Genomic DNA, 15,833 nt, shown 5'->3' on the forward strand with positions numbered 1-15,833 from the left:
AGCTGAATTTACACTGAAATAGAAGTAAACACAGGAAACTCCATCTACTAATTAGGTGACTTCTGAAGACAGCTGGTTGCCTTGGATGATTTGTAGGGGTAACGGTGTAAACCGGGCTGAATACACTAACACACACATCACACTTTTGACCGTCACATAATCAAAATAAAACGCCGAGGTTTCTGGTTCTGATGTGATAAAAATGTGAGAAACTTGTAAGGGTGTTAAGACCTTTGACAGGCGCTGTATTTCGGTTTGGAAACTTTGTCGCCATCTCTTAACCGTTGTTTATTACAGGGAGGTAAGACGAGGCACAACATTTATCGTCACACTTATTAGGATTCCGAGTCGCCCGCTCAGCAAGCAGCACTCTCTCCCTGTTCATTAATTTTCCGTAGCCCAATAAAAAAACAAAAAAAAAAACAAGCCTCCTTCCCGACCATAACTGTCATCTTTGTAAATACCCCATCAGAATTTAATCTCCATTTTAAACTTTGCTTCCGCTGAGGATTGGGTCATTCGCGGGAGACACTAAAGAGTGACCCCCCCTTTTGGCGTGATAAAACAAGGTTGTATTTGACGAGTCGTCAAAGGAGACGGAAGCAGATGGGTAGAGGATAGCTGGGTGGCATAAATCGTCCGCTCCTTTTCATGTATGACGCGAGTGCCCTTGGTTACCTAGTAACTCTCTTTCTTTCTCCGTCTCCAGTTGGCGCTCCCGCACACGTCCCGCTCGGGAATGCGCGGCGCGATCCCGCGGTGCTCCGCGTTGAGCCCGAGAAAGAGTCGAGGCGAAAGCGTCAAAACGCACCAGGACTTGAAGGGGAGCTTCCCGCTGGAGTAAAACAACAACGAAAAAAAAATAATAATACAAAGATAAAAATAAGAACATTGCCTTAATGGCGTGGGAATCCGTTAGCGTGAGAGCAGAGAGAGGACAATGATCGCTTCGCAGGAAGGTTATTCACTAAAAACATAAGCTTTGTGCAGAATACAAGGATATTTGGAGTACACTGACCACAACTGCAAGTGAAGATCCCGAGACGGTCAAACATAGTCCCGGGGTTTTTTGTTTTTTTTTTCTCTCTCTTCTCTAAGAAAGACATGGGGAGATTTTCACCTCGGCAAAGCAGGTGAGTCATTTTAAAGATACTTGGGGCTGTCTGTGTGTGCTGAGCCGAGCGGTTCAGGAGGATGCAGGGGAACTGGCGGCGGTCGCATTTAGATGTACGACTTTCTATTTTTTCCCCTCTATGAGACAGAAGAGTTGTATATCGTAACGCTACGTAGAACCTGCCCTGCAGCCAGAGCATTCACACCGTTGGGATTTATTTTTTATTTTTTTAATAGACTTTTTAATATATATATATATATATTCTAAACAAGAATTAGGATGCTGATGCATGTTTTTGCCCAGATGTGCGTTTGTTGCTTCCGACGATTCACAGCTCGCTGTCAGCGTCGATGCGGTAAATTTAATGTTCTGTGGTATAAATGTGCAGGGCACTTGTTACTTAGGCATAAAGACATCTTGTGCGTGTGATGGAGCGATGACGCGCAAGCTTTCTGGCACTGCTCTGGCTGGAAGAAGAAGAAGAAGAAGAAGAAGAAGAAGAAGGAAAAAAAACTAGAGGAATTTGAAACAAATGGATGAAATTATGACTTAGGTTTCTGGGATTCAGTTTGGGTTCCCAGCATTCACTTTTCCACAACACTAGTAAGGAGATCTCCAGTCTTGACACAATTATATATATATATATATATATATATATATATATATATATATATATATATATATATATTTGTGTCCCTCAAATAGGTTTTTCACATCTACTTATTTGGGGATGGTAAATATCCATCCCAACTTAGAGTCACTTAGAGCTCTATAATAAATGCATGTGATATTTGACCTGAAATACAGTAATATTTCAGAACTTATCTCTTGTTTGGCCAACTAAACTGGTCATTTAACTTGTTCTATTCTCATCTTTTAGATTCTTCAAAATGCTGCACAAGTTGCTCTGCAGAAGAGTCTATTAATCAATGCAGGCCTCATATATGTGGGTGTGTGTGTGTGTGTGTGTGCGTGTGTGTGTGTGTATGTGCGTGTGTGTGTGTGTGTGCGTGCCTGAAAGTGCGATATTCCTGGAGACATGACACACGCTCAGAAATAAGTGGTCCAATTGTAGTTGGTGGCAAAAAAAAGGAATAATTAACTGTCTGAGAGTTGAATTCCAAAGAGGGAAGAAGAGGAAGTGAAAAATGTCATACAAGAGTTGTCATGGTGATAAGTTGAATAAGCAGAGTGTCCCTGAAGCCCGAGCATTTAGGAAATAATCCAGCCTTTTATTCGCCTTGCGCGGCACTCTCTTGATGAAAGAGGCTCTTAATTGGGGATGATAACACACACACACACACACACACACACACACACACACACACACACACACACACACACACACACACACACACATATGGAATTCCTGGTTCCTCTTGCATATATTTAAAAGCCAGTGCTGGATTTTGCATGAGGACTCTTCTTTTTTGTTGTTTGCAAGCAAAATGTGTTCATTTATATTGTATGCTGCTCCACCATATCATGTGAGGGATTATGCATGCTGCTGCTGTAGCTGCTTGTTAATTCTCTCTCTCTCTCTCTTTGCCCCTCTGTATTTGTATTCCAGCCCTGCTGTTTCAAGTTCCCCTGCTGTTTTAATATCCACTTTTCACTCTTTTTGTGATTTTTATTTATTTATTTCTTGTTCTTGGATGTACTTGAGCTGTGGAACAATCACGGGCCGCTTAATTTACGACGAAAAACGGAGCTTTCGGTCTGAGCTGTGGGAGAGTAATTACAGGGAGCGCGGCTCGCTGAATGTGTTCATTTGCTGTAGCCAGATTACACCGGAAAGGCCGGGGCCATCGTGATGTGGTCAGTGCGTGATCGCAGACAGGCGTTAACACACTCCTCCCGGAGACACAGACACTCATCTCAAAGTGAGGCGCAGAGTCTGTTGTTTACCCATGTGCGTCTCTGGGCAGCTCATGGAAAGCTCCGCGAGACTCTTTGTCTGCTGCAAAGGTCAGCAAGGCTTCTTCCTGACCTGAAGGGAGTACACCTGGGCACACCTTGGCTCGGCTTAACATGAACGAGCGCCACTCGCTGGGTTTTGGCCGGAGAGGCCCCTTGTTGTCTCTCTGCCTTTGCTCCCTCTTTCAGCATGCACACGTCGTTGCTCTCGAATCCAGAAACAGGCCGAGGTGTGCAAGCTCGTGTCATCCTGCAGAGGACCACCGGTGCACATATGAGAGCGACTGCACAGATTATTTGTGTTTTCTAATATTCTTTATTGTGCTCGATGTGTTGCCTTGAAGAAGCAGGAGCATGAGATGAATAATTTCCCAAACGGTTTTCTCTGACCTTCTGAAAGTATGTCTAATCACAACCTATTCCTGTAGCTGCAGAGGTTGTCATAGCACTGTTTTCATGATTAACTTTAAGAAGGTAAAGGAGCAGCGAGTGAGCGTTGGCCAGGTACAGGGATCAAGGTTTGAAAAGTTCCTCAGTGCTTCATATCATTTCTGTGGTTTACGGTGCGTTAAATCCCAGATAAAGTTCTTTTCTGTGCATCACCAAAGGGTCCACCAGGACTCCCCATGAGATTTGCATACAGACCAAATCATTGTGACCGTACAGACAGACGCAACGCTTCTCCCATTCGAAGGAGTGGTGCCAAACTCACGTCTGCTGAAGGCAGAAGAAGAAAAACAGCAGTGATGCTCAGTTTTTAGAAGAAAGTTTGGAAAAATTAGTCGTTTTCCCATTTGCAAAATGTGTCTCTCAGGGGACATGACACTTGCACTGCTTTGACATCCTTGACGGAAACGAGCTAGCTTATTCTCTCCCTTTAGTTTTTTTTTTCTCTCTTCTCTTTTGAAGACGATGTACAACTCAACATATCATCGCCCCATGTGAGGCTGGAGAGGAATTCATCTCGGTATCTGAGTTGACGTCGGGCACATGCTTGGCGGCAAGGTCTAAGCCGAGGCGCACAATAAGGTCTTAATACAGTGTTGCCCCACCCCAACATATTGCTGCACACTCCCGGTCAGCTGTAGATGAATGAGAACAAGTGTTTTTTCTCACGCTTACAGAAAATAACAATACGTCTGTTGAAATATTTCCATTTATGAACAAAATGGAAAGTCATTTTGTAGACCAAAGGAGCCCCGCCCGTCACAGTTATGAAACGAAAGGTGATTGTGAGGCTTCTTAAAAAATTATAATTCACTCTGTAACACTCAATAAGTTATGTATATTTTTATCTCATATCAAACGGCACAATGACCCATGTATCACTGTAAAAAAACTATATATTTAAATTTTGCTCATACAAAGTTTTTAAACATCAAATTGGGTTCTTTTAAATGGCTGCGAAACCAGAGCTTTATTAAGAAGAGCAAATCTGCCTTCCACATACTTGGCAATTAAAACTGAGGCGATTCTCTTGGATATCTATCAACGTCGCCACACCATAACTGTGGAAGAAGGACCTCTGACAACACAAAACACAAGCAGCAAAATCTGGATTCCCGTTATTGCTGCAGAGATATTGAGTTACCTCACCCATATCTAAGGTGAATCATGATGACATAGTTGGTGAGATTTCTGGTAATAGTGAAAATCAGAATTGTTTGGTTCAATACGGGGATTTCAAGCATTTCAGCAGATTACTCCCCTGGAAACAGCACTTTCTTTTTTTTTTTCCCCCAAGCCTCCCTCTTTGCCGTCCTCTTTTCAGCTTTAACTGGTTTTATCTCTATTTGCCATCGTTGAACTCTCACAACCTGGCAGCAAATGCATTGGGCCTTCGGAGAGAGGGACGCATTTGTTGGCACCGCTGGAAAAATGTGTAAAAATCTTGACAGCATATTATTCTTTTGTTGAAGAAGCATAATCCTCTACAGATCTAGTGGAGAAAAATTCCTTCTTAATTAATGTCAAGAGAAAAAGTTTTTATAAAAATAAAATCATCAGTGTCAGTTGATATGGCCTCGTCATCTATGCAATTTCTGAAGGTTGGAGCATACAAAGAGAATGGTCTCAGTTTTTGCACAATCTGTTTCGATCATTCAGAATAATCCTGTTCTCTTTTGTCTTCGGCTCATTCTGCAGCTTTTCTATATGACTGAGGTCTGGGGACTGAGAGAGTCAGGAATAATGATTGATTTGGTGTCTGGTGAACCATTTATATGTTGATTAGCCCAAATGTTTTGGAGATTTATTTCTGACAGAAATCAATAGATTTCCATTTAAAATATTTAGTTTTTTTGATAAAGAGTTTGCAATAACTTTTTCTTTTAGCTTAATATGGTTTTAGGAAGCAAAACAGACACACAGCGTCACAGATTCTCCTCAAATCTTTACCAGTGGGTGTGAACTGCTTTTCTTGATGTTTCTCGTTTCTTTTATACTACCTGGAGTGTTTGTTTGTCAAAACGCTGAATAAAAAATTATTTCCACTGTTCCAGCAAAAGCCATAGTAGAGTTTAGCAAATTCAACACATTTAGATTTTGCTATAGAAGAAAAGAGAATGATTTTTCATGGCGTCGCTCTTCATAGGCATGTAGATAGTTTCTGCTGGCCTCTTTAACCATCTGGCTGAGTGTTTGTGGTGGAAAAATAAATTTTGATCATTGTCCACCCCAGTGGCCTTTGACTAGAAATCTAAGCTTCGGTGTAATCTCAAGGGAACAAAATAATCATAACCCTCTGATCAGCTTTAAAAAAAAAAAAGTAAAATAATACATTTGAAATACTTGAATTTAATTTATTTTCAGTAGATTCTTTGAGCAACCAATATTTGTGCCACTGACGTTATTTCTTAACGTCTGATTTTTGCCCTCTCAGTAAATTTACTCAAGTTAAAGTTATGCATTTTCTACATTTTTCAGTCTGAGATTAAGCCTCAGACAATAAATGTGTCATGCATTTTTTGGTAACACTTTATTTGAAGGGGGGTGAATAAGACTGTCATGACACCGTCATAAACATGACATAACTCCTGTCATGGACATCAATAAGCCTTTATGAATATTTATGACTGTTGTCATAAAGCGTCATTTGGTAAATTCTGACACTTTTAATAGAAAGTTGACATTATTCAAAATGTCTTTGTTATGACAACTTAACATTAACCAAGAAATCATTACTGATATAAAGACCCAGGACACGCTGGAGGGACTATGTCTCTCGGCTGGCCTGGGAACGCCTTGGGATTCCTCCGGAGGAGCTGGAAGAAGTGGCTGGGGAGAGGGAAGTCTGGCCCTCCCTTCTGAAGCTGCTGCCCCCGCGACCCGACCCCTGATAAGCGGAAGAAAATGGATGGATGGATGGATGGATGGATGGATGGGTTACTGATATAAATTTGTCATAAAAGTATTACTGATTGCACTTTAGAAATTAGGTAACTTTATGTTATTAAAGGTCAAGTTTAAAGAGTAATAATTTCTTGGTTAATGTCAAATTGTCATAAGACATTTTGAATAATGTCAACTTTGTATTAAAAGTGTCATAATTTACCGAATGACGCTTCATGACAACAGTCATAAATATTCATGAAGGCTTATTGATGTTCATGACAGGAGTTATGTCATGTTTATGACGGTGTCATGACAGTCTTATTCACTTCCCTTCAAATAAAGTGTTACCCATTTTTTAAATATACTTTGGTCATACAGATTTATAATGATTAAAAGTCAGAGTTGCAAGTGAAAATTAAATTAAACTCAAAGCACGCTCAAGCTTGAGCACCTGACTTGTCCCTCGCAAAAGACGTGTCTGTGCCGTGACTAATGCAGGAGGATCAACTTGTCTCCTCGTATTTGCTCGTGAGGATGTGCCTCTGTCACCATCGAATCGCACCTATTGTGACAAAAATTCTCGAAAAACACAGAGGAGCTCCTCTCTGGTGCCGTTGTTAATAATGTATCGGTCATAATTGTTTAAACTGTTGAAAAGATGGAGGGATCTTTGTGTGACTAACAAAGTGATTTTGGCCTCAGGCACAAAGAAATGCCTCAAGCCTGCTGCACATAACATATTTAACAGCGATATTACATTGTTCGTGGCCCAAAAACATCTCCCCTGACTAACAGGTTTGTCTGCCAAAGACCAATGTCTGCTTAGTAAACAAGATTCTTTTGGACATCGCCTTTCTAACTACAAAGCAGATGTCACACAGTATGTCTCCGCTCAGTGTCTGCCAGAAGTTATCCACTTATTAATTATTTATTAATTAGGCTATTTACACTCAATAACACACAGCCGGAGCACGCTGGGTTCAAATCGGAGACTTAGCCAGACACGCAGCCGCAGTGAGGGGCTACTTTTGATAGCGCCACTTTAGAAAAGAAAAAATGTCCTGAAAATAATTCATGCGGGCACTGGGAGGAAGGCAGTTCACGAAACTACAGACTCTCTGAGGCAACGCCGCACTTCGGGCTTACATATGCTGAGTTTGTGATAAAGCCGAGCTCATTCATTCATGTCATCCTCAGAACAAAGAAAAGACCATTTCCTCTGGTGCAAGAATCAATCCAGTAAGGCAATGTGTGCATGTTTGTTTATGTTTGCCCTGCTTTACTTAAAGAAACGGCTGCACTTTGGTGTTGCTCTGACTGTGCGCTTACGAGAGACTTAAGGCAACCAGGACCCGGGCGTTAAATGCTGCTGGTTTGTTTTAGATTTATTCAAAGTGCCTTAAAGCATCAGTGGTGCAATTGTGAGGCACTGAATTGTGTACAGACAATAAAGTCCACATGGGTTGGTAGGTTGCTTTCATTCACCTTTGTGTTTCACCGGTGCTTAAGGTTTAGTTTGGTTTAAACATATTTAGGGGCGATGGACGTAGGAGTTTAACCTGTCACCAGTGGGTTGCCAGCTTGAACCCCCCACTCTGTGCGTCTCAGTCATCGTGTCCTTGGGCAAGACACTTCACTCGCTTGCTGGTGGTGGTCAGAGGACCTGGTGGCACTGGTGGCACGGCGGCGTCGCCTTCTGCCAGCCTGCCCTAGGGCAGCTGTAGCTACAATGTAGCTAATGACATCACTACGTGTGTGTTAATGGGTGAATGCTCCGGATTCCTCTGGATTTGGTTAAGTTCTCTACAAGTAGAGGTCATTTAGCATATTGAATCATTGTGATTTGGTTGAAAATACATGGGATTTACCACGATACTCTGCTACATTTATAAAATAATGTTCTGTTTACCTCTGTTTTGATTGGCAAGAGCAAAAGGTTCCTGACAAAATGCAATACGACGTAGGAGGAATGACATGGAGCTTAAAGAAATAGGTTGTTTGTTTTTTGTCAAGCTAACAACAATTTATAGAATTTATAGTTCGCCCAGAAATTCCAGGCAGCAATGTGTGGAAAACAACAAAGAGAGACGGTAGACGAAAGAAGAAAAAAAAAAAAACTTGTTCAGTGTTAAAATCTTGATTATTTTTCACGTTTACTCAACAACAAAACTATATTACCTTCTGTTAAAGTTTACTCTATAATCCAGCACATCTCATATTTGTTCCACTTAAAATATTATTCTATCATTTGGTTCATTTAAAAAAATGTCAACAGTTCAGTGGCAAAATACCCTGTTTTTGATATAACCAACAATAAATGGTCATAACAACACAGCAAACTGCATTACACTTTGTTTAATTTTTTTTCTTTACAAAGTTGTACTTTCTCCCAGTCATTTAGAAATAACATTTTGAACAGAAAGTTGATCAGATTGTGGAGTAAAAATTCCATCTTAGTAAGTAGATTTGTGTTTCTCATAAGTGTGATTTTATCCCACACTGATTTCCACATGTCACTCTGACATTCCCTGAGGTCTACTGCTTTAATCAGCCACTGGTATTTTTGTCCATGCGGTAGTTTCCGAAGGACACCCTCTTTTCCAATAAAGAGCAAACAAGGTTTCAGAAAGATACATTAACGTTCTAATTAAATCAGTTCATTTCTCTGATATCTGACGCAGCTTATTCATCAACAAGCCTTCCATAAATTCATCCCCCGTCTGCTGAAGATCTTGTCGGTGAGGGTGTATACATTTCTCCTTCCTTCCTTAAAATTTTAGCTCTTTGCTTTAATCACCGTTTTAAAAGACCAACATTTTCTTCAGACCGCTGAGTGTGGCCGTCCGAGGAAGATCCAAGTCTTGGCTCAGTGGGTCATTTCCACACATGCAGACTGCAAGCTGCAGCGATCAATACAGTCTCTTTCTGTCACTGTACTTTTATAGTAAATGTCCCTGTAAAGGGTTGGGGAAACTCTTAGTTTGTTAGGGAATAGGCTCGTTCGTCGATCACGTCCTTTTTCAGAAAAAGAAACTGTAACATTTCGTATTTCTACTGCAGAGTTTATCCAAATTCTGTTTCCCTTGTGTTTCATTCCAAGCCCTGTACCTACGTTTGTTTCGCGAGACTAGTGGAATCATTTTTTTGTGTTTGGATGCTTTCTGTAATAAGCATTTTTAACGACTATAAAAATAAGGAAAACTGTTTCCTTTATAGATTTTTTATTTTTTTTTATTTTGGTGTTCTGGAGTGCTTAATGTATTGCAATTTGTTAGATATTGATTTATAATTCCCCTCAAGGGAGGAGGAGGTGGAAGTGTATGAATAACGATGTTATATTTGGCATCAGTTAAACGAGGAGCAGATAAAGAAATACAAAAATTGCCTTATTCAGAGAAAATTGTGGTTATTCCACAAGGAGTTATTACTCTGAGGCCATAAGAAAAAAGGGGAAAATTGTGCCGAATCAATGGTGAGAAATTGTCTAAAAATGTTATCCTGCTTCTTTTTTTTTTTTTTTGAAAGGACAGTTGACAGTGAGCCTATTTTTTATCAGCCATTATGCCAGAGAGCAAACTGTTGATCCTAAAAGGAATGCTGTGGTCCACCTAAAAACCTACAAATTTTAACCCAAGGTTAAAAACGCAAACAGGATCCCACTGATTTCACTTAAATGAACGAGCCTCAAAAACATCCACATGAGACTTGCCAGCTTATTTAACCCTTAAAATGCCTGTTATCTAATATTAGAGTCGAATCTGCTGTTGAACAACTTTAGCAGTTCACCCTTTCTAAAGAAACAGAGCTAGGTGAAGCTCCGCCTGTTTGTTTTCAGAAATGACTCGTTAATCCGGATGATTCAAATTGCTTTTTTTTTTGTTTGTTTTGTTTTACTTAATCCACTCTGAAAGGTGACAGGGAGTCAACAGTCTTTAATTCCAGGGATGAGCGTTACTAGCCAGGTGAGGCCGATGTGGCACAGTTTGCCTTCCTCTTGTCATATTCCCTCCGGCTTCTTATCCCTCTAAGCGATCGCAAAGCCTCTCTCTCTCTCTCTGTCTCTCTCCTCATTTTCCTTACATGGAGTGATTATTGTGTGGGTCTGGCAGGACACGGAGACAAGGGGCCGTCTAATTCATGGGGTAAATTAGTGCAGATAAGGCCTGAGTCAGTACCTTCAGCCTACCATAGATCCCCTGGGGCAGACTCTTAAGGAGCTTAGTAAAAGCCTGTCGTATGAAGACATGACATGGAGCTGGCTAAATGGGCTACGTTGGAGTGTTTTCCATCAGCCTAATATTTATATATGGGTCACTGTCGTTCAGGCTTTAATCCCATTCCAGTTATTCAGTCTTGATTTTTAAGTCGGGAGTTTTGAGGGAAGATACAACATTGTGATTAAGAAAGGTGGAAGAGGTGTCTGCTTGTGAGACGCTAATGTAGCCAAGCATTAACTGACACAACACCGAGGGCCCACTTATAAGGCTATATTCTGCAAAAACTTATGAATCTGTGCCACCAAATCAATACCGAGTTCTGGTTTATCCCACTGCAGAAGAACAAGGAAGCGCTCCTCTAGTCACTGGGTCACATTCACTGGGGAAACAATTAAAAGCTTCTCCACACTGCTGCAGCTTTCTTCCTTTTCTCTTTTCTCCTTTTTTTTCCTTCTTCTTTCAATTTCACCCATTTGCCTTAATTTTTCTCTTGGGTCTGGCTTGCGTGTCTGTTCTGCTGTTGAGAAATCACAGACGCTGGCCTCTAAGTCTCTTCCAGCCGGAACGACAAAAGGCCATGTCAGGTCCTCGTGATGGATGTGGGGCCACGCAAAGTGGAAGGCAAAATGACGGATAGGACACCAGACTTGCAGGCTTGTGCTCGACGCATAATGCTGACAGATTACAGATTTAAATATTTTAGATCTCGCGGAGCACATGCTGCTGGTGACGGAGAGAGCGGAATGACGGCCGTAATGCCACAGATTAATAGAGATCCTTCCTTTTTCTCCCATGCGTACATTTATTACTGCATACAGAAACTTTTTATTTTCTCTGATGCAGCTAGCTGGCCAGCAGATAACCCTTCTGTCCTTATTTCGCATTTATTTTTTTTCTCCTTTCTTCTGCTTTGGCTTTTATTTATTTAAACAACAAAAATCAGTTACTTTAGGGATTTAAAAAAAAACTAAATCTGTGTTAAATTTATTCTCAAGGTAACTTGTAAATAATGCAAAGAAACTTTTACTTTAAGCTAACTGGCTGGATGTTAAATAAAACTATTTTTGGCATTAAGACATCATGAAGCCTTGCTACAACACTGAAACACTGCAAACATTGCCTTTGTGACATATTAATGAAACCTTAGTAACATAGACAAAGGACATGTTTTCTGTAGGCGACCCAACTCCTTGACATGAGGGGAAGAAGTTCATATTTAAACATGTATTATTATTTTTATTATTTTAGAAAAACAGTTCTAATGTGACTTGAATGAAGACAATTGCTCTCTGTCTTAAAATGCTTTGCACTCATTTACTGCATCTCTCCCATACCGAATACCAGTACAGCTGCTAGCAGCGTTTGCGTCACTATCTCCTGACTTGCAATTAAGAAATGGCCTGAGACACTTTCTTCTGTCTGGATTTAAAATCTTACTGAAACTGCCTCAGCTTTCTAGTGGCCACCTTCACCTTGCACAGTTTTTTTTTAGTTTTTTTAAAATATATTTCCAACTATGCGCACACCTTCCTGTTACAGCTGGAAGACAGAATCTTCCTGAACTTGAAAATTGGACATGTCATGCTAGCGTTTAGCATTCTTCAACAACTCGTAGGCAGAAGTAAGAGCGTTGCGCAACACAAATAATCAGCCAGCATGGACACAGTGCGCTTAATAGTAAACCGTAATTTAACAAAGCTTTGAGGCAAATAATTTACCTCGAGGAATTTTAGTAATCATTCAAGGAATCGTTACAGCCCTATGACATTTTAAAATCTGAAGTTTATGACGCAAATAGATTTTGTATACTTGAAATAATAAAAAACCCACATAATTTAGGGTTTAATGTTATTAATTTTGTTTTTAAAATCCTAATCTAACGTTTGCGACAGCAAAACAAAAGTCCCACCTCATACTCCTTAAATTTCTGACTAAATCTGGAGGAATGCCCTTGACATCTGAAGATGAACCTGCAACTGTCTTTCCACCGACTTACAGGAGACTCTGATTGGCCTCTAAGTTCAGTATGAATGCAATTCAAAGTCTCTGCAGCCATTGTGTCTTCTTCCTTTTATAAGGTCACTGTTGTGGCTTCGGCTCAGAGACTGGAACAGTGTCTTGTGACCAGACGTGGTCGGCTTCCCAGCCATGCAGGGAAAAATGTGAGCGCCTGAGAAATGGCGGGGGCGTGATGAGCGCTGAACAGCTGAAGTGCTCCAGAGCAAGGCACCCTCTTTCTTACTCACCCCACAGCTATAGTTACAACACCCTGGAGAGCATCAGATAAGGCTTTTTATTCTCTGCCTGCATGCGCTCTTTGTCTTGTTCTCTGCGTGTTTACAGCTTGTAGAGGGGAGTAGACGAGGTTCCCGCTTGTGTTTAAAGAACGCCTTGTAAAACGTTATTATTCTTAAAACAAAAAGCTGCGCACAGTTAATGAGTAACATATAAATCAAAACTTACTCAGAGGAGCACGGGTTTGAAATGTTTCAAAGTCGAAGACTTTGCTTTACAACATTGTAAACCCTCCCTTCCTAATAGGGCTATCTTCGATTTATTTTGCAGCTTAAACGCAGACCTGCTCCCGACTGTTGGTTATTTATATCTCTTGCCATCTTGGCAAAGCCTCCTCATAGACTTTGAGAAGAGAGAAATTACTTTATCAAGCTCAGGGCCCATCTGTGCCCATATTCTCACCAAGAGGAGCCATCTCAAACTATTACAGCTTTCTTCCACTGATACCATCATCATGCTACATCTTTTTCTGAGGACAGGCTCTAGGAAATTGACTTGATATTTATCTGACAACACCACCGAGAAAGAAAATTAGGTGAGGGGTCTTTTGTTTCTTAGATGTAGCAATTAGGTTTAAATGACAGGACGCGTGTTTTTTTTGCACGAACCCTGATTGATTATTCAAACCTGTTTGAAATCCGAAGAGAAAATAAGACGTGAAATTGGGAAAGGAAAGATGGCACGTTTGACTTGATGTGCTCGCTTTGATTTGCTGCTGCTCATTACAATGACACAGATCAAGACTCACCTGAAAATCTGGGTCATTACAGAAATAGCCTTTTGACTTACTCTCCGAAAATGGCGGCTCATGATGCAGCGGTCGCTCTAGGTCATTATGACAGCGGTTTTGAGTTGAGAAGTAAAGTTGAAGGGAGGAGCTTTGCGTTAGGCTTTCACTTGTTAAAAATCATTATTTAATTGAACTATCGATGCGGGGGAACGTAGAGGCCTAGAGAAGCCCTTTAGGCGCTTTTCTGATCCTTTAAGCAGATGAGATTTGTCTGGTTTTGCTAAAATGACACAAATTATATGTCCCAAAAGCTTTTAATCACATATTATCTTCAAAAGCTGCGACTGTTTAGGGCGCTTTTCAAACTCACACTAAGTTTTTGTGGGCTAAAAGACATTAGTGGGAAACTTAAAAATAGGTTTATAAGGACATTTTAGCGTGTCAAACTTTGAGTGCCTCGCAAGCATGTTTATAATTTTTCTGCGTTTCACATTTTGTCATAATATAATCACAGGCCAACGCTGCACATCAGCTTGAACGCCTCGTCACCACAGTGAAGCAGTAATTTGTTAGCATCAGGCTGCTCACAAAAACAGATCGAACTGATAAAAGGCAATGCTGGAAGAATATCTGCTAATGCAGAAGACTTGTGACTGGGAAAGAGATTCAACTTTAATCAAGAATCCTAAGCATACTGCAGGAGCCGAATGTTTACACCGAATCATATCCATGTGTTAGGATGACTTGGTCCAAGCCCTCAACAAAACTAACAAGAATCTGGCTCATAACTTGCAATGTAATGTTCACATATTGTTTTTATACAATTTGACTGGCTTGGACTATTTTCCATAGAAGATTTCAGTCTCTAAATCTGTGAAACTGTTGGAGACGTACCACAAAAAACTTGCAGGTGTAACTGTATCGAATTGGTTCAACAAACTGTTGACTGATACCAATGGCCACCTTGTTTTTTATTAAATAAAATAAATTAAATAAAACAATGGAAACATTTCTTTCCACTTTATAACTATGTGCTACCCCGTGTTGGTATAGACCAGTAGTTTGCTGCCTGCGACTCCGTTGAGCCACAAGAGATTCAACAGAACTTCAACAATAGCTCAACAAATGTTTTTAAATACAAATATGATGATAACAAATGAAAATGTTATCAGTTTTTAATGGAGGTAATTGCTCTAAATTTCCACAACATTAACACTAAAAGTATCAGTAGCATATTTTATCATATTTTTTGTCATTAGTTTAAAAATGTAATTTTTTTTTTACATAACTTTCTACAAATATCAACACTTTACAGAAGAAAATGTATGTTTCCTCTCTTTCACAAAAGTTTCATTTATTTCTTCAATTGAAAATGTTAAGTAAGAAATAAAAACACTGTTTTTTTTTAATAACACATTTAATTTTGCCAAAAATTGTAAATTCTCTTCTGTCAAAACTACTTCAGCCTTATTTAGCTGGACTTAAGCAAAACCTTCTCTTTGAGATCAAAAAGTTGCCGACTTCCAGGTTTAGACAATAGCATCTTTTGTAGAATTGCTCAGGTGGTATGAATGCTTGTTCAAGGCACCGTGTGTCAACGGTGTTAACGGAAAACCAGATTTAAAAGAGTAGACTCCAGAGTTGTAGGTTTTGTTGTGGTCCCGTCTCCCCAGGCCTCTTCTGTGAATCTCAACACTACTTAAGTACAGGTGTCGAATGACATAATGGTGGTGGGCAGCTCCGTTCCTGGAGCGGGGGAGCGAATTGATACTGTTGGATAGAAATGGTTCACTGAGAGCAGCCCGAAGTGGAGAGGGGATCATCAAGGATAAGAGGAAAGACAGAAGGAAGAGATGAGATTGAAAAGAAACAAGAGGAAAATGGACGGGGTGGAGAATGGTAAGCACGGATAAGTCCTTTGACAAGTGAGCTCTGAGCTAAAGAAAGCCATTCAGACAAAAAAAAATATATGCCAAGTTTGTTTTATTCATGGTGTGGACAGCCACAGCTTTACTATATAGTTTTAAAGCCAACACGCAAAAAAGTAAGTAGAATACAAAAGCTTCCGATCTTTGCCTTCGTTCCCGTTTCCCCCTGCTACGTGATGTTTCATTGAGGCAGATCTCCGTGTCATGTTGAAGATTATTAAATGATTCAACGTTTTCTGACAGCCCAGAATTTGCTGGCATTCTCATCTCTTATTCTCTTTAATCACGTCCTCTTTGAA

General features: G+C 40.3%; 1 protein-coding gene across 4 annotated transcripts in view; it reads left to right on the forward strand.

Annotated features, from left to right (window-relative positions):
* The first annotated feature begins 527 nt into the window (after positions 1–527).
* nlgn3a (neuroligin 3a) overlaps positions 528–15,833 on the forward strand; it is a 173,390-nt gene continuing 158,084 nt past the window's right edge. For 2 of the 4 annotated variants that reach the window (XM_081612001.1, XM_081612002.1), the window contains exon 1: positions 529–1,133. The gene's annotated coding sequence lies outside the window, so the exon portion shown is untranslated. Of the gene's footprint in view, positions 1,134–15,833 lie in introns of all 4 variants that reach the window. The other 2 variants (XM_081612000.1, XM_081612003.1) reach the window with 2 other exon arrangements.

The sequence above is a fragment of the Poecilia reticulata genome, chromosome 10 (assembly GCF_904066995.2).
Source record: "Poecilia reticulata chromosome 10, P_reticulata-male-v2, whole genome shotgun sequence".
NCBI classification, from domain to species: Eukaryota; Metazoa; Chordata; class Actinopteri; order Cyprinodontiformes; family Poeciliidae; genus Poecilia; species Poecilia reticulata.